This window comes from Eriocheir sinensis, chromosome 17 (assembly GCF_024679095.1).
Source record: "Eriocheir sinensis breed Jianghai 21 chromosome 17, ASM2467909v1, whole genome shotgun sequence".
NCBI lineage: Eukaryota > Metazoa > Arthropoda > Malacostraca > Decapoda > Varunidae > Eriocheir > Eriocheir sinensis.
Window position 1 is genome coordinate 9,441,202 of NC_066525.1, and position 17,902 is coordinate 9,459,103.

Below are 17,902 nucleotides of genomic sequence, written 5' to 3' on the forward strand. Positions count from 1 at the left end.
GAGTTTCAAGGCTTAGACTGTTCTATTTTTTTTATTGGGGGTGATATGTACGACAGGAAAACAAGAAAGTGTCTCCCCGCTGCCCTTACCTAACAATGACACTATTTATATTGGGAATGGTAGGCGGATGTGTTAATCTTCATCGGACAGAAGGACAGGAAGCTCTCAGGATGATACAAATTGCAGCAATCAAGTTGAGGTACACACGGAAAGGAGGAATGAAATATTTATTTTCTCCTTTGATGTAATAGTTGGAACCATCATTAGATTAAATTAATACGGAACGTGAATGAACTGCAGGTATATGTGCTAAGTACAAATACGTAATACTCATGCGAAGTGTGCATATGTAGAGCGTTCCATGTAACTTTTTTTAGCAGGACCTTTTTTTATGTACATCTAAACGTATTCCGTAATCATAAAACAGATTTGAAATAGAGAGGTGGGGATGAAAAAAATATCAGTGGCAGTAATAAATAATGTGCGTGTGTGTGTGTGTGTGTGTGTGTGTGTGTGTGTGTGTGTGTGTGTGCGCGTGCGCGCGCTCGTGCGTGTGCTTGTGCGCTCGTGCGTTTGTGTGGAGAGGGCTATTGGTTACATGAGGCACGGAAAGACGCCCATAATCAAATCTGCTAAAGGAGAGAGGTGACGAGAGGCTGAGGACGAGATACAGATACAGAAGTAGCTAACAACTCCACGAGGCACGGAGGAGAGGAGAACGACAGGTGCTGGCACCAATAGGGAATGACTATTCGCTAATTGGCTATAGAGTTGACGGGCTTGCGTAAAAGAAACTGTGAGGCGCGTAAAACTAGTTATGGGCGTGGATGGCAATGGAGCCGTCAGGATTAACTTAATATACGAGAAAGGCCAACAAAATTCAGATAACTAGAGGCACTGCGAAGACAAAAACGTAATCACTGTTAAAGATGATAAACAGCAACGCAATCTACAGGCCAGTTAGAAGTAACGTAAAACTCTGGTAGAGACTAAACGACAAACATTGAAAAAGAAGGGAACCGAAGATAACGACAGAACTCGAAATTGGAAGTAACTGGAGGCGAAAAGCAAGTTGTCAACGAGTCAACCCGACGCTTAAGAGTAACATGAAATACTGCAACAGGCGAGACGATAAACATTGAAAAAAAAGAAAACACGAAGCGAATAAATAAAGATAAATGCGCTTGAAATTTGAAACAACGGAGGGCGAAGAGCAAGATGTCAACAAGTCAACAAAAAAGGAGGAAAAAAAAAGAGAAAATGAGAGAGAGAGAGAGAGAGAGAGAGAGAGAGAGAGAGAGAGAGAGAGAGAGAGAGAGAGAGAGAGAGAGAGAGAGAGAGAGAGAGAGAGAGAGAGAGAGAGAGAGAGAGAGAGAGAGAGAGAGAGAGAGAGAGAGAGAGAGAGAGAGAGAGAGAGAGAGAATGGGGGGGTGGGGAGAGGAGAGGAGAGGGGTTGGGGTTAGAGGAAGAAGAAGAATAAGAAGAAGGGGTGGGAGGGAAGAGGTAAGGCAGCAGACAATCAGTAGAAACGGGCTTAATTACAAGGTGAGGGTGAGATAGAATGAGTTATGACCCCCGTTAGTGATGCCCGGGACGGCTCGGGCTGCTAAACACTAACTTTCCAATTACCTGATCACTGATAAACCGGCAGCAGCAGCGTTTCAGCGGGTCATTCCTATTTACCTGTGGCTGTTGTGGAGGGCGTTAGCGAGGGAAGAGGAAGCCAGTGTCGGGGCGAAGGTGAGAGAGCGAGAAGAAGGAGAAGAAGGAGTGGTGATGGGCGTGGTGTTACTTAGAAAAGGGAGAGCGCGAAGGGGCAATTAATAAGGTATTTTCTCAAGGTTCTGGTCAGTGGTAGGGACGGGGGTGAGGGGTCATGAGAGGTTGGAGCGGGAAGGGTTAGTAGCTGGGAGGGGTTGATGAGTTGTGGTAAGAAGGAGGAATGAGAGGTGAGAGGAAGTGAGGGGTCGTGAGGGGGGTGAAGGGGCCGGTAGGGGGTTTTGAGGGGCTGACGAAGGGCGGTGAAGGGAGGGGCGAGCTAGGAAGGGGAAAGGAGTGGAGTGTGAGGGTGAGGGAATGGGCATGTTGGGAACTGTGAGGGGGTGAAGGGGCCGGTAGGGGGTTTTGAGGGGCTGACGAAGGGCGGTGAAGGGAGGGGCGAGCTAGGAAGGGGAAAGGAGTGGAGTGTGAGGGTGAGGGAATGGGCATGTTGGGAACTGTGAGGGGGTGATGAATGGTAGTGAGGGAAGGGTAGAAACGCGCTGGGGAGGGTAGACGAATAGATTGTAAGGGTGAGGGGAAGGGTGAGCTGGGGAGGGGAGAGAAATGGTGTAAGGGGAGAGGTGAGCTTAGGAGGGGAGAGGAATGCTGTGTGAGGGATCAAGAAGGGTGCTGAGAAGCCATTAAGCGAGTATCATGAAAGAACGATTCAGCATAATACGAACACACAAATCATACTGGAGGAAAACCTACATTACGAAGAAAGAAAAGAAAGGATAACATACAGTAGCAAAGAAAAAGAGGGTGATTATGCTGTTACGTACTACGCCATTAGCATTGCGTGGGAGTCTAAAATGAAATAAAGAAAAGGTATAGGAAAGAAACAGCGATGCACGTAACCGCAGCAGGAGCTATTGACGAAAACAGCTTCACAAGGACAACAGCAGCAGCAGGAACAACAACAGCAGCAACAGCAACAACAACAACAACTGGAAGAAAATTAATACGTGTACACCGAACACAGCGTTACGTCAGCACTCAAAGGCAGCAGTCAGCGCCGACGATAACCAGTTTATGTTTTTGGCGCAAGTGTACGGCTGACAACATCATTAGAATGGCTGCCTCGAGGAGACCACGTGACCTTGAGCTGCTGACGGAAACTACTTGTTCATTGTAGACGGTTTCGAGGGCTGTGCATGTATACGTGTCCTCATGGCAACGACGGCAACGGCGGCAAAAACTTCCTCGGTGGTGACCGGAACACTCCAGAGGTCACCGGGTCTCGTTAGAAGGAAGGTAAGATATCAACTGCTCTGACTGGATGGTTGGCGAAGAGCAGCGACACAGACAGAGAGGAAGAGCCATTCAGATAAGAGAAGGAAGGTGCGAGCGCTGGGCTATGATGAACTGACGTGCTTAAATAATGCAAGTAGATAATGAGGGACACTCCAGGGCCCGCCTCGACGCCTCCCTCGGGTCACTGCGGAGGAGAAACAACAATGCCAAGACAAATATCGACACCGGGCCGAGAGAGGCGCACAACGCCTGGCTCGCACACAGACACAAAGAACAAGCTCCGATACGATCAACTGTTCTATCCATCACGAGGTTGATTCCCCTTGGCTCTCAACCCCACCTCTTTCCCCTAAACCCTGGCCCGCTCCCTTCCCCTCCCCTTTCCGGCCCTCCGCTGCCCACCCCTCCTGGCCAGCCGTCATCCGCCCCTCAGACAGGCCCCAGAGCGAGAATAAAGCAGCGTGGGGGTTGGCCAGTATTCGATCAGCAAATATGTGTGTAATTACAGGCTGTCGCAGGAAGTTTTGACGCGAGCGGGTGACTTACGACTACTATTGATTATGCGTCACCCCGACCGGCCACAATTGCTGCCTTCACTCAAGACGGACTCCGGACGGCTTGCCATAAACATGCTCAGCGCGTTGCCGTAAATGTTCACTGATAACATAGCTTTGGTAGGCTTGTCAGGAGTGAAATACTGCGGCTGGCAGGGGGATGTATCGGGCAAGGGGGCCGCGGCTGCTCCTCCTCCTCATCTTCTGCACCGGCTGAGAAGGGGACGAAGGAAGGAGGGAAGGAGGCGAAAGGGTCAACCTGGCAACCCAAAGCATAGATTACTTTTCTTGCTTTTACCACGTAATTAGTCAAGCAGCACGAGAGGTGCCGGCCGTGCGCGGGCGGCTGGCGGCGCTGTCGTGTCTCCCAACCACTGCGTCGCTTCGCTACGACCACCAGGCAAACAAACGACAAGCAAACGCTGGTCAGTTCACCCTCAGTTCCCCTCGCAGTTTCAAGATCCCCAAAGCCCACACCATGACAGGTATAAGCGACAAGATATTTACTACTGTCCTTTTTTCTCTGCACAGCCCTCCACTTAAACACAGCTTATCACATCTCACTGTTACCCTATTAAATCATGGGTAAACAATACAATGTATAATTTAGGAATAAAATTCATGATCTAAGTTACGTCAGCTGGCTGCACCTCGTTCCCACGGCAGGTCAGCGCACGAGCAGCCTGCACGTCGATGAGGCGAGGCGCGTACAGACACAGCCTTGCACGATGGTTCCTGCGGCTCACTGCAGTAATGTGTGACTGACGATGAAGACGATGGTGAAGGATTTTTTCTCCTGCCCCAAACGGTGTTTATTCAATAGATAAGTATTGTAAAGCAGGTCTTTCAGCAAAGTGAATGAGTCAAAGGCAATTACAGGTAATTACTAGGTGGGCTAGCTTATCCCAAAAAACTCCGAACAGGGAACGACCTTCGTCCTGCCCTGCCCGGCCCCGATCCTTCCTCTCCGCGCAGCGGCAGCCGCCTCTCATAATCAGGCCCCGAGGACACAAACAGTTCACTTCATTGTAACTCTGAATAACAAGGAAACAATACGGTTTCTTTACCAAAATTTTGTACTGCACGTCAACGGCTCTCTGGTTCACTTGTGTTCTTTTATGTGGAGAGAGACTTTCAGGCAACACACAACATGAAAACGCTCAATTTAAGGAAACGTGACGAGACTGACGGCCCTCCCTGATGGAACTCCCCTCCCCCCTGCACTCTACCTGACGGTCCTGCCTTCGAAGCCAACACTCTCACCAATCACAGGGAGTCGCGGCCCCCGAGGCCAGTGGTGCTACATCTTTGGCGTGGAGGAAGCAGGTCAAATAAAAACATACAGAGAAACACACTGAAATACGTCCAATATTACTTACATCGTGATTTACTTTAGCGAATATTCGATCTTAAAAATTAAATATAAAAACTCGAGGGGAGACCCGCCTGAGCCCGCCAGAAGGAAAGAGATGGAAGAGTTGTATGAAAAGGAGGACGGAAATGAGGATAAGACTAGTGAAAAAGAGATGGAAGGGTGGTACAAAGGTGTGGATGAAGAGGAAGAGGAGTTTCCAGTTACTACAAGGGAGGCACTTTTCAGAAGTCAGCAATAATAGAATGAAGAAGGAAGAAAACACACAAATAAACAGGCACACACACAATAAAGTGTTTGATACATTCTTTCAGGCACCTCCGTGGTGTAGTGGTTAACACGCATTGCTACAAATCCACGGGACCTGGTTCGATCCCGGCCTGGCCAGTCGGAAACAAGCCAACACAGCTTTTTATAATCCCTTTTGGGCTGGTCGATATGAGGGTACCTGGGGAAGCCTGGGGAAGGTAAACTGTGGTAACATGAATGTCGCACTTGTCCTTTGTCCCGGAGTACTGGGATTCGAACCCATGACCTGCTCAAGGGTAATGAGACGGAGAGGAGCACCGACGGAACGCGTAGTTTAGAGCATGTCCCCAACTTTACCGTTACACAGCGTGAGCCTCAACCTGAACACCCTTGTCCTCCTTTCGCTCTACTCACGTGGGAGTCTTACCTAACCTGACGCAGCCCGGCCCCCCGCCACCCTTCCTCAGCGTCGCCGGCAGCCCCGGGTCTCGGCCTCCCCCCGTGGCTGGCAGCGCCTCTCGCCCCGTTCACAGGTACGTATAGGCTGATTATTTCCCAATGGTCGCCCTAACCATGACCCATAAATCTTGACGCACTCGTATAAATTTTGCTCATAAATAGATAAATGTCGCATGGTTAATATCCTCCTGACCGTAATATTACAGGTTAGCCTTAATTAGGTCTTGTCTGTAATCGCTACATTTGCACCATATGCCGAGGGCCACGGAAAAAAAATGCTCTCCCACAGGAATCGACTATACATCTAGGCGTCGGCGGCGGCGCGGCGCTAAGAGCTCCAATAACGCGGTTCGGAGGTGAGATTTCCGCCTCTAGGAAGTGCCTTCAGTACCACCTTCGGCACAAGATCGCAGTTAAGTAATAAAGCTGAAATTAACTCGCAGAAACAATAGGAGTTTCGACCTCACTCGACCATTCCCACTACGTGATTGCTGAACGAGCAAGGAGTAGGAACCCCGCAACATCCCGTAAACCTCACACTTACAGGCTAAAAGTATCGGATTTTCAACCATGAGGAGGGCCGCGCGGGCGAGTTGTTGAGGCAAGGGCGGCAGGCGGGATCCATCACGGAAAGTACTGATAATTACAGTGTAGGTAAATTGAGAAGCTGACGAGGAAATCCCGCTTCCAGAGAGAAATCTGCGGAGAATCTTGACGTACGCTCTCCATCCTGTAATTAGAGGAGAGCTATGGAAGATTTAGGAGCAGAGAGAAGCATAAGAACGAGGAGGAGAGGCCGCCGCGATGAGTTACGAGAAGCGGAGCGGCGGAGGCTGACCGGGGCCGAGGGGGAAGGGCGGTGAGGGCGGCGAGGATGGGAATGTATAAGGATAGGAGGAAAAATGAGTGTGTGAGGGGCTGTGAGAAGCTGTGAGTGGCTGTGAGGAGATATGAAGAGGCCAAGAATGGGTCTGTGAGAGGCTGAGAAGGCTGGAAGAAGCAGAGGAAGGGCCAGGAGGGGGAGGGTAGGATTGAGTGAGTTGTGATGGACTGAAAGATTGATGTGATGGCCTGTGAGTGACTATAATGTTGATTTGTGGCAGGGCGTGAGGAGCTGCAAGAAGATGAGGGGTTAAGAGAAGGCTGGAGAGAGTGAGGGAGCAGTTTAGGGCTGTGAGGGGGAGGTGTGAGGGGGTGCTAAGGCGGGAGGCTGAATGATTTATGAGGCATTGTAAATAAGATGGAAGGTATGAATAAATGAAGCTATCTGCATGCATGTTAGGATATAAAAAAAACGAAATTAAACTCAATACATAAATAATGAGAATGACTGGATTTGAGGAATGTTTGAAGAAGGGCCTATGAAGAAAACGACTATTTCTTGACAATACAGTTGATGAGAAAGAGGAGGAAAAAAAGGAAGAGAGGAAAAGTGATCTACCATTCCATTAAAAGACAAAAAATCAGATAACTAGACTTTATTTTTTAATGCATTATAAGTCTCATAAAAAATGTGAGATTAAATTAAATGTTTTTATGGTTACTTTCCATTCTCCTATGAAATATATTTCTCCCCGTCGTTGCTGTGCACCTAAAACCGATTAGTCATCACACAGCGACAATTTATATTTTGCCTCGGGTGTTCATAGCTGCCACGATTACCAGAGCTGGCATTCTCTCTTCTTCCATTACTTGAGCAGCCATAGAAAAAACTCGTCGGTCACAACAGGATCTCGCACATCAATCTAGTTCCTTCACAACCTCCCAAAAACTCCACCACTGTCACAAGACCTACACCAACCTGCCTCACAGCCTGCAGTCCTGCCGGCTACACGTCAAGGAGACCGCGCGGCTCACCTTGGCAGCAACTGGCAAAGATTAATTTTATGCAGGACACGCCAGATTAATGGTATAATTGCTTTTCTTGAATGCTGTGCCCCGTTTATGGCAAAAGTTAATTAGGAATCCGTCACAAATGCCACTGTGGAGATAGAGTGACACGTGATGCTCAGGTTCGAAGAAGAAATGATGAACAAGTGGAATAAAATATACATCAACAAATAAATGTTCCATGAAGCCACTGGAGTGTTCTTCATTCCTGGACTGTAAATGACTGGAACTCTGTATAATGGTTTTCTTATTCTTGTTCACCAACAACGTACCTTTACCTAGTAACGTCGTACAGTATGTCTTCTGTGCAAAAACACAAATTTGTTCACATAAATTTCATATTAACCTTCGAACATTTTACTCAGGATCATGACAGCCAAGGAACTGACGGTGACGTCTTGGGAGCCGGTGGGCGACAGGGCATGTTTCGGGGATTCCTAATTGGTACAAGATACCCCATAGCGGTGCCCACGTCACTCACCGCGTGGCTGTGACGGGGCGGCGGAAGGTAAACTACACCCATGATGCCTGGCCGAGCTGAGGTGCATGTTGTGTGCAGTGTGATGGGGGGGATGGGGGGAGACTCCTGCAGGAGACAGGTGAGTGTCGCCGTGACCTGCGCACCCTGCGCAGCCCCTCAAGTGCTTCCCACGGTGCGACTTTGATGGAAATATTCAATAAATGAAATTAATATCCTAATAAATGTTTTCCCATTCCACTAGACAAAACGTGTTGTGAAAAAAACGATAGAACGTGACCAGGGATGGATGACGTTTCCTTTTATGAAAGAGTCACATCTTCAGCATGACAAAAAACATTGAAAAAACGCCTGATGGTAAGACCTCACTGAGTCTGTGATTCCGTTTCGTCGCGGCACAAGCATCTTTGTGTCGCCTGCGATTACTTCCCGTACAAGGCCGAGGCACCGCTCGTCCTGAGTCTTGGCGTGGGAATGTTAACGACGGAGACACCTCACGCCCCACACACCGTCAGGCTCACTGCTTGGCCTGCTGCTGCTTTTACGCGTCCTCTTAAACCGTCCAGCTCACTCCACACAAACACACTTTGCTCTGTTGCCACTGTTACGCTGTTACCGTCCTCTTACTCCAATTCATTACCCTCCTCCTCTACCCTCTCCTACTCACCTGCCTCATTATATCGTTTCGCACCCTCCACACACCTTCCACATATGCTCTCAAGTCCACATCGACGCATATTTTCTCTCTCCCTTTCCCCTTCCTTCCCTCTCTCATTCCTCATCCGGCCATCCCCATTCTTCTCACTCCCTCGCTTCCTCCACGCACGCACTCCTCAACCCCTTTTAATGTGTTTTTCTCCACGTCTTCTTCCCTCCCTCGAAGCTTTGGCTCCCTGGAATAGCTCTCCCTCCTCCCATTAATTATCCCTCCCTCCATGCTCTTCTTCCTCTTCCCCTCCACATTACTTGACCTTTCCTTCGTTACCTTCCCTCACTAACCCTTTACCGAACTCGTCTTTTCCTGTTCTCGTCTGCCTTTATCCATTTTTTTTTCTTGTATTATGTGATTCTTTTTATATCCCCAAATTCCTTTCGGTTTGTTTTCTTTCATTTATGCTTTCTTGATTTTCCTGATTTCTTATCGCCTCAAGTTTCTCTCCGTTTGTTTTCTTAAGTTTATGTTTTCTTCCACTTTCTGTTTCTTACTCCCTCTTCCGCTCTGCTAGTCTTTCGCTGCAGGTCCACACCCTTCCCTTCTCCCGCCCTTCGCCGGATTCCCTTCCTTACTTACTTCCTTCTCTCCCTCCCCGTTATTATCTCTCCTGGCCGCCTCTCCCTCTCCTTCGTGCCCCTCTGTAACGCATCGTCTCCCGTCCCTGTCTCCGCTGTCTCTCTCCATGCCCTCACCACGAAGCCTGACGAGCTAAGTGAAATCTGCTCACGACCGATGCCCGTTTATGGGAGGAAATGCGCCTTGCTATGCCGGTGACGCCGACTCGTGGAGCCTCGACAAGATCTGATTCTCTTTTTTCTGTGGGGGACTGAAGGGAGAGGAGGGGAGAGAAAGGTAGAGGAAAGAGGAGAGAGCAGGAAAGGAGGGAAGAGAGAGGCGGGGCTTGAGTGTATATTTTCCCGTGTTGGTCCAGAAAGCAGCCAACACCGAGGGCTGGACGGGGCGGCGGCAGGTACTTCCACGTCACCTTTCGTCGGCGTGAGAGCAGCTCCTCCCAAAGGCGGAGACACGCGGCTGAAACACTGTACAATTTCTGCCGTGTTTTGTTCTTGCATTGTTGTGTGGCGGGGCGGCGTTTCGCAACACACTCACTCGCTTTCTTGCTTTTGTTTTATGCCTTCCCAGGTCACTGATTTGCGGCGCCTTTTGCAATAATTCCCACGCCTGGCAAGTTGAGTGAATTTAATACATTATTATATTCCTGAGATTATGTTGTTAGTCTGGTTTCTTGCAGTTCTCCTCAATCCGTTTTCTTTTGCAGTAATATGAGTCAGACCAACATATAATTCAAGAAAATGCCCGTAACTTGCTACCATTATAAAGAAAACAAACGATGCCGACTGGAACATTGCTTTCAATATCATTAAAGGTTACAACACCGGCAATCTGGATAGTTTAAATCAAACCCAAAAGAACCGTCACCGCCACGACCCCCACTGCAGCCTGTTCGGTGCCGCTGCGCATGAGAAGGGTCTGAGTGGCGGCGGATCAGTGCCAAAGCGAGGCAAGGTGAGGGGGCGAGGGACAAAGAGTGATTAGGGTTCAACCATAGGAAGAAGCGGATAGTTCAAAGGAAGGGTTTTACGTGAAATATCAGAGTTAAAATCACGTCCCCTTTGCATAACTCCAAGGAAAATGCCATTCTAAATTATTCTCAAGTACTACACACACTCATTTCAAGCAAACAAACGCAAATAGCAGTAAATGAAGGCACACAGACGTTGTAAAACAAAACACGAAATATCTAAAATGTTGTCGTTTCAAATAACAGCGATAAGCGTGAGTAGAGGAAATCATCACGAATACAAACAAAGAATTATGAAAGTCTGCCTGAAGCAGGCACACAGAGACACACAACAACAGCGGAATGATTTTTGTTCCCTTTCAAGACAGTTGCCACACCCGCACACCGCAGGAAGAGGAGGAGGAGGAGGAGGAGGAGGAGGAGGAGGAGGAGGAGGAGGAGGAGGAGGAGGAAGAGGAGGAGGAGGAGGAGGAGGAAAAGAAGAATAAGGAGAAGCAGAGGGGGGAGGGGGACAGTCAGGATGGAGAGAGGGAGGAAAGAGAGAGGGTAGGAGCAGGAGGGGGTCGGGGGACATTAACCCTGGACCAGTCACGCCCGGGGCAGCCTCGCCACACCCGCCAACACGGAAAATCAATCCACAATATTTGACGGACATTAAGCTCTTACCTGACGACGGGCGAGACTTAGGTGCTGCCGCTGCCTGGGTCTCTCGGGGGCAGGCAGACGGGTGTGCGTGGGACTCGGAGGTTACCTGCAACCGAGAGGAGAAGTTCAGGTGTAGCTGGACGACCTCATTCAAAAAGTTAATCAGTTTGTAAGGTAATGATCTGCAGTGTCATGATGAGTGTCTTGTGATGCGCTTGCTTGTGTGCTTGCTTGGGTGTGTGTTGTTTTAAAGTGTTGGTTTGTTCATTTTTGTTTGTATGTTAGCTTTTGTTTTTGTGTATCGTTTGTGTAACTTTTATATCTATATCCCAATCCATCGCTCTCTTACACACACAAACACACACGCAAGAAACAGTGACCGCCAGTAATCTTCAGCACCATCAGGAGCCTCGCCTTCAGGAGTCTCAGTGAACGTAACATTCGGCGCGCCATCAACCGGCTGCTGCACTGTTAATGGTGCACAAGGCGCGCTCAAGCGAGGAAATTCATTGTTGCAATCAATCACTTGTGACAGTTTCTTATTTCTTCTACTTCCCAAGTGAAAGCTGTGAATGGCTCAGGCAAGGATGAGGCCATGCGGCGCGACCGAGATATAGCTGGCAAGTTTAAAAATACTGATCTGATGACCACACTCAGGAGATGACACAAGAACCTAAGTGGGGGTTATTTCTTTAACCAAGATGATATAACAAAGACAAGAAGAAAAAAGTGCTCCCCCATAAAAAAATGTAAAAAATATTCGAAAGGGATGAAAGTATTAATATAGATTGAAATGGACAGCAGAGGTGAAGTGATCTCTCAGTAGGAAGACCCCCGAAGTGTGCCAGTCTTCGGAAGTTCAACACCTCCCGACAAGCTGAGAAGGGAGGGGAGCAGCTCCTCCTCACTACCAACTCCAAGCCCACATTGGTGAAGAGGGCGGGACTTTCTCACCCTCACTCAGTTGACTGACCAAGTGCTCGAGAGTCTGAATATGGCCTTTCCTTTGTCATATGATAGCTTTCGAAACATTGATCTTCGGGGACACGGTGAAGCAAAAACTGCATACTGAATGTTATAAATAAAGTCCTTGAATGATAGTAATACAATGTATGGTGGGAGTCTTAAGAACATTCATGGAATTAACGCCATCTGTTCATATATGTTCTTCAGTTCTAAATGAAAACACAAAACGGATCACATCATTGCGCTACAATAATACATTTATGCGTGGCATAAAATAATGAATAGACAAATGTCTGACTTTCTCGGGGATGCATGCACACGTTTAATTAGTGAGCCACGATAATGTATTTTCAAAATAATTATCATGTTACTGTAAATTGGCCATGATTTCCGGCTTAAGATAAATGGCGCTTTGTAAGTTATGTCTTGTCCTTCCCGTGGGCGACCTCCGTCATGGATTATTTCCGGTTCTGGCGATGGTGATGATAATAGCGATTGTAACAGGAGACATGATATTGATGACTGCTGCTGGCGATGATAATGTTGTTGAGAATGATTGATTATGACAACGAGACTCTTGGTATTGCTGTTAATGACCAGTCCTGATGACAAAGATAGAAACCATGATAATGATATAACAAGGAATGTCGACGATAAATAAAAAAAATAATGCCGATGACGATTAAGACAACGATGAAAATAAGGTTGTCGTAATAACAGAGCAAGGTAAGTCTAGCAGCTATGGGGCGAGATAAGACATATTAAGGGTTAATAAAGACACTGGCAAAAATTGACAGGCATGTGATGCGTTCCGGTACGATGGACACCCTCTTATGTTCCTGTACCTTCCCTGTTGCTGTTGCTGCTACTACTACTATGATAGATGCTACTGATCTTGCTTATATTATTATTATTATGATGATGAGGATGGTGATGATGATGATGATGATGATGATGATAATATAATGACGGTAATACAATGATGACGATGATATAAATGTTAACACTAAAGCTTATAACCAAGACTGTGTACAATGATTATGACAAAGTTAGTACTGAAGATGATCCAGAAGATGATGTCTTTCTTTGCTGCATATGTATCTCAAATGTGTTATTTGATCAATGGAATAAAGAGATAACGCACACACACACGCGCACACACACACACACACACACACACACACACACACACACACACACACACACACACACACACACACACACACACACACACACACACACACACACACACACCGCCCCCCACCACCAACCCCACACCCACCCACCCACACACAACATAACAAGTCCACTTCCGCCTCAGGGTGAGTGATGTGTACTGAAAGATTAAAATTTACTCAATTACGGATTAGAATTACTCGTCCCTTCACAAATTTGGATAATCGACGGGAATTACAAGGAGGAACCAGGCATTTGCGGGATTGATCGGCGTATTATGGAGTCGCCTCTGACCCACTTTTCTTCCCCTCCTCCCTCACTCCTGTGCTGCACCGCCCTAACGCACTCACTACCCTCACAAGCTCCACCACAACAAACTCCTATACTACTACTACTATTACTACTACTACTACGACTACTACTGTTGCTGCTATACCACTACTTCCACCACAGTTGTCACTTCAAAAATCGATCACTGCTATCCATAACCTCTCCACCCTGCTCTCTTCAACATCATCGTCTGTATAACTCGAAGCAATACCATCACAAACATCACCACTACGTACTACCATCAGCATGAGAACACCATCACAATAATAATAATACTCTATCCTTATCGTCTTTCTCAGTTTCTTTGTAAGTATCCGTATTTGTATCTACACTACCACCATTATTGACACCATAATCTCACTGTTCCTATCACTGTCGCTATCATCATTGTCACAACAACCATTGGAGCGATTCACGACCACCGAGACATACAATCATACCTATTATCTGTCAACACCAACAACACCAAACACCACTCTCATTATCATTACGACTAACAGGTTTCGTAACATCATATCATCATCAACAACAATAATAAAAATACTCCGACTCTCACTACCACCATCATGATAACCACCAGCACCAGCACCACCAGCACTATTGTCCCTATAAAATAATTAAATGACCTTGCAAGAACATAAGTTAAAAAAAATAGGTTCACGGATGCGACTATTATCCTTTTCCTAATAGTTGAGTGTATAAAATTTGTAGTCTTTCTCTGATCAGCACGGAGACCAGTGATCAATGAACAATGGCTTGATGGTATCGGGACATGCAGGCGGTAGTGCGCTGAGTCGCCCCATTAGGCCCGTGTTCCTGCGTCAAGGCGGGGCGCATCGCAGGCGGCGTCACGGATCGGTATGCAAGGCCACGTCCACTTTACTGCACGCCGCGCTAACTCATGTCTGTCTCATCAGGGCATGTTTAAGGGCCATTTTATAGGATCCTTAGTGATTCTATTGCGTTGCTTATATTTTTGTCTTTTTGTGAGTTCGACGATAATTCTGAACAAAGTATAAGCCACAAAAAGATCTCCCAGGGAATTATTCGTGTGTGTGTGTGTGTGTGTGTGTAGGGGGAAGGGTTGCGCGCGCGGGCACAGAGCCGGTACTTGTATCTGCGGGACACTGAGGCTGTGTGAGGCATCGTTTCGGCGCGTGGCGTGTCGGGGCGCCCTAACTCAGGCCGGGAAAGACGGAGGTCGAGTGTTCGGTGGTGTAATGTGGCGATGGCCGGACGATAGCCTTTATCCGTGTGGGCAAAGAGCGGGGCGCATCCGTCATGGTCGACACTCCCACAGAGGGACGAGGGACCGTGGGAGGCAGCGCCCGTTGAGGCTGAGAAACGATGCTGCGGTCTGTCTTAAGGCGTCCATTTAGCTTCACATTCACTCGTCTACTGAAACGGCTGTGATGTGTGTGTGTGTGTGTGTGTGTGTGTGTTAACTAAGCTAAGCACCTATGTGTCTGCTGTTGCCGGAGGATCAAAGCGGCCGAACGAGGATATAAGGGAATGTTGCCTTGGGAAATAATGCTTGAGTTTCTCCTCGAGACGATATGCGTTGGTTATTCCGTGCCTGACGAGCGACATATTTCTTTTTGTGCCGCGGCCAAGATACGCATCTCCCTTAAAGACGATAATTACGAGGAGACACGCCTTTTCCTTATTGTAAAATTTCCGACTTTGAAGACCGTAAATATTAAGTGTGATTCACTGATGCCCGGCTTAATGGCCTCACGTTTGTCATTCTTGTGGGCGATAAGCCATCTGATGAGGTAATATGCATGCATGTCTGCCTGTGTATCTGTCTGTCTCTGTCATGTGTGTCTGTGTCAGTCTATCCTTCTCTCTCTCTCTCTCTCTCTCTCTCTCTCTCTCTCTCTCTCTCTCTCTCTCTCTCTCTCTCTCTCTCTCTCTCTCTCTCTCTCTCTCTCTCTCTCTCTCTCTCTCTCTCTCTCTCTCTCTCTCTCTCTCTCTCTCTCTCTCTCACACACACACACACACACACACACACACACACACACACACACACACACACACACACACACACACACACACACACACACACACACACACACACACACACACACACACACACACACACACACACACACACACACACACACACACACACACACACACACACACACAACCATTAATGGTGCAGCATTCCGCATGCACTCAGCACTGCAAGGCATGTTCTTTCCTCCTCAGGCGTGGGAATACAAGCAGTGTTTGTTCGGTGAGGCAGCGCAGTGAGTGGCTTCCTTTGCCGTCATTTACACATATTGGATTATAACAAAGCAAAGACCTGCCGGTCACTGCTACCGTGCCTAGTAGTACATTCATTATCTTGGCGGCCACAAAATCTTTACCTCACTTATTTTGTTCATGTTGATCAGTCACCGCCATCCTGAGTCAAATGTCAAACAGCGGAACTGGTCTTAAGTCCAATTGTCATCCCTTTTTAGCTGCAATTCTTGGATTCATTGTAAGTCTCGTCTTCGGGATGAGAGGGAAGAGGGATGACCGTCCTGCCTCCCTCGAGACTATGCATGGTTTCTATTTTTTTTTTTTTTTTATCCGTCATATTTACGGGTTCTTGGTGTCAAATGTGTGTGAACCCATCTAGACGAAAAGGAAATGCTATTCTTGCAAACGAAATAAGTGACAATTTATAACAAATATACTTATAAATACTTTTCTCCCCTTGGATCAACAAATCCTTTAATCTTCGACAACTCGTAGACGCCGGGCAGACGAAAAGTATTGCTGAAGGTGTGGCCGCTCGCAGCAACACCCGTGGCTGTGTGTCAGCCGCCACTCACCGCCAGATGGCCATCAGCATGGCGGGAGGCACCTCTGCGGCCGAGGAATGTTGCCGGGTTCCTCACAGACTAGGAAATGGGCGGCATGACATGTAGCGTGTAGGCATAAATAATCGTAATTGTACCCTTCATCTGATAGGCGAGAACGAGTCCATTTTCTTAAGAAGGGTGTCGGGGGCGCGGCGGGGAGAGTATGGAATGAGGAACGCCGCCACGAGCTGTATCAAGCTGTATCGCCGCCTCGACCTGCCTCGCTGAGCATGATCGGTTGAGGTGACACTTGCCCTCGGCAGCCCTGTGTTCCTGATGGGGCCCTTCTGATTCCAATTGCGATACCACTCATATTGTGCAGCCATTGCTAGACAAGCAAAATTGATGCGTTCCGACCATCTGCAATACTTAAATATTTTGCCTCCCAGCAACTTGCATAATACAAAATAAACTTGCACTTCTTTTTTAGACAAAATTAAAGCGTTGCAAAAACTTTATCGACTCTCGAAACATCGCCTATAGTAAGTGTTTCAGCAAAAAGGAAATTATGTAAGAAACTTCATTTTTCGCTGACTGAGCTACAATATCCCGCGCGTCAGGGATCATAATCAATTGAGTCCGATTTTGCCAGCAATCATCTCCAACAAAGCAACGAGTCTTTACCCGGCCCGAAAATATATAATACACTTAAGATGGTCTCTGTCTTCTATGACACTTGCTTAGCCTGTGGAGGCTGGCATAAGACGGGAGTTGCATCGTTGGCTTAGTTGAGATGTTGATTGCAACCTTCCGGCGCTGTATTATTAAGTCATTAGTTATTATGTGATGTACACGATATTGGTGCACACGACCCGCCTGCCAGGGGGTGAGGGTGAGGCCGAGACTGCGTCCCTGGCAGCACTGCAGGGGGCCGCCGCCTCACAGCCACTCACTCTGTCTCTGCAGCAAAGAAAGAACTCAAAGGAAACTTTCTAGTAGTGAACAATGCGTTCCTTCCACTAGTTTATATTACGCTTTTCCAACCCATTCAGCCCCAAAGGCCAGACGGAGAGTGGTAACAATTACCAAAGGTTGAGGTGGGCAGGCCGCGACCCCCCGCGTAGGTCAACCCCAGGAGTCTCCCATTACAGGTTGGCGGGGGTCTGTGGCCTGCACCAGACTCCTCTACACAAAGGAGTCGTGATAGGAAAAGCTGGAGGGGCGCTGGGCAGACCTCAGCCCCAGACGTTTAATCTAATCGCCCATAATGAGTTATAATTTGAAGACGTGCCAGAGCGACAATGCACTCCCGTTAAAGTACACTGATTGAAGCTCTTCCCGCATGTCGTTTAAATAACCTGATAATAATATGCCGCCGTGTGCTGCCATCAAGGAGACAAATCACTGAACGTGACCGCCGGCTACAGGCGGGGCTGGAAAAAAGGTCCCTCGGTAGCTCGCAGCCTCTCGTCAGCTGAGTGAGAGTCTGGGAACGTTGGGCGAAGACGGTCCATGCAGAAAGGTTCAGTGCCCAGTGAGAGGATCAGTTTCTCTTGGTGTGATAAACTATTCCTGCCACTTTTGCCTCGGGCCATGATCGCACAACCCAACCGTGGGGAGGGAGGGAGGGACTCGCAAAACAGCTAACACAATTATTACATCACGAAAGAAATTTCCTATTTATTATGAAAAAAAAAAAACACTTGTCTTGT

At 47.8% G+C, this 17,902-nt stretch overlaps 1 long non-coding RNA gene across 1 annotated transcript in view; it reads right to left on the minus strand.

Moving 5' to 3' along the window:
- Positions 1-17,902, minus strand: part of LOC126999918 (uncharacterized) — a 192,868-nt gene that overhangs the window by 5,041 nt on the left and 169,925 nt on the right. The window contains exon 4 of the long non-coding RNA XR_007753661.1: positions 10,942-11,026. This is a non-coding gene — a long non-coding RNA (uncharacterized LOC126999918). The remainder of the gene's footprint in view (positions 1-10,941; positions 11,027-17,902) is intronic.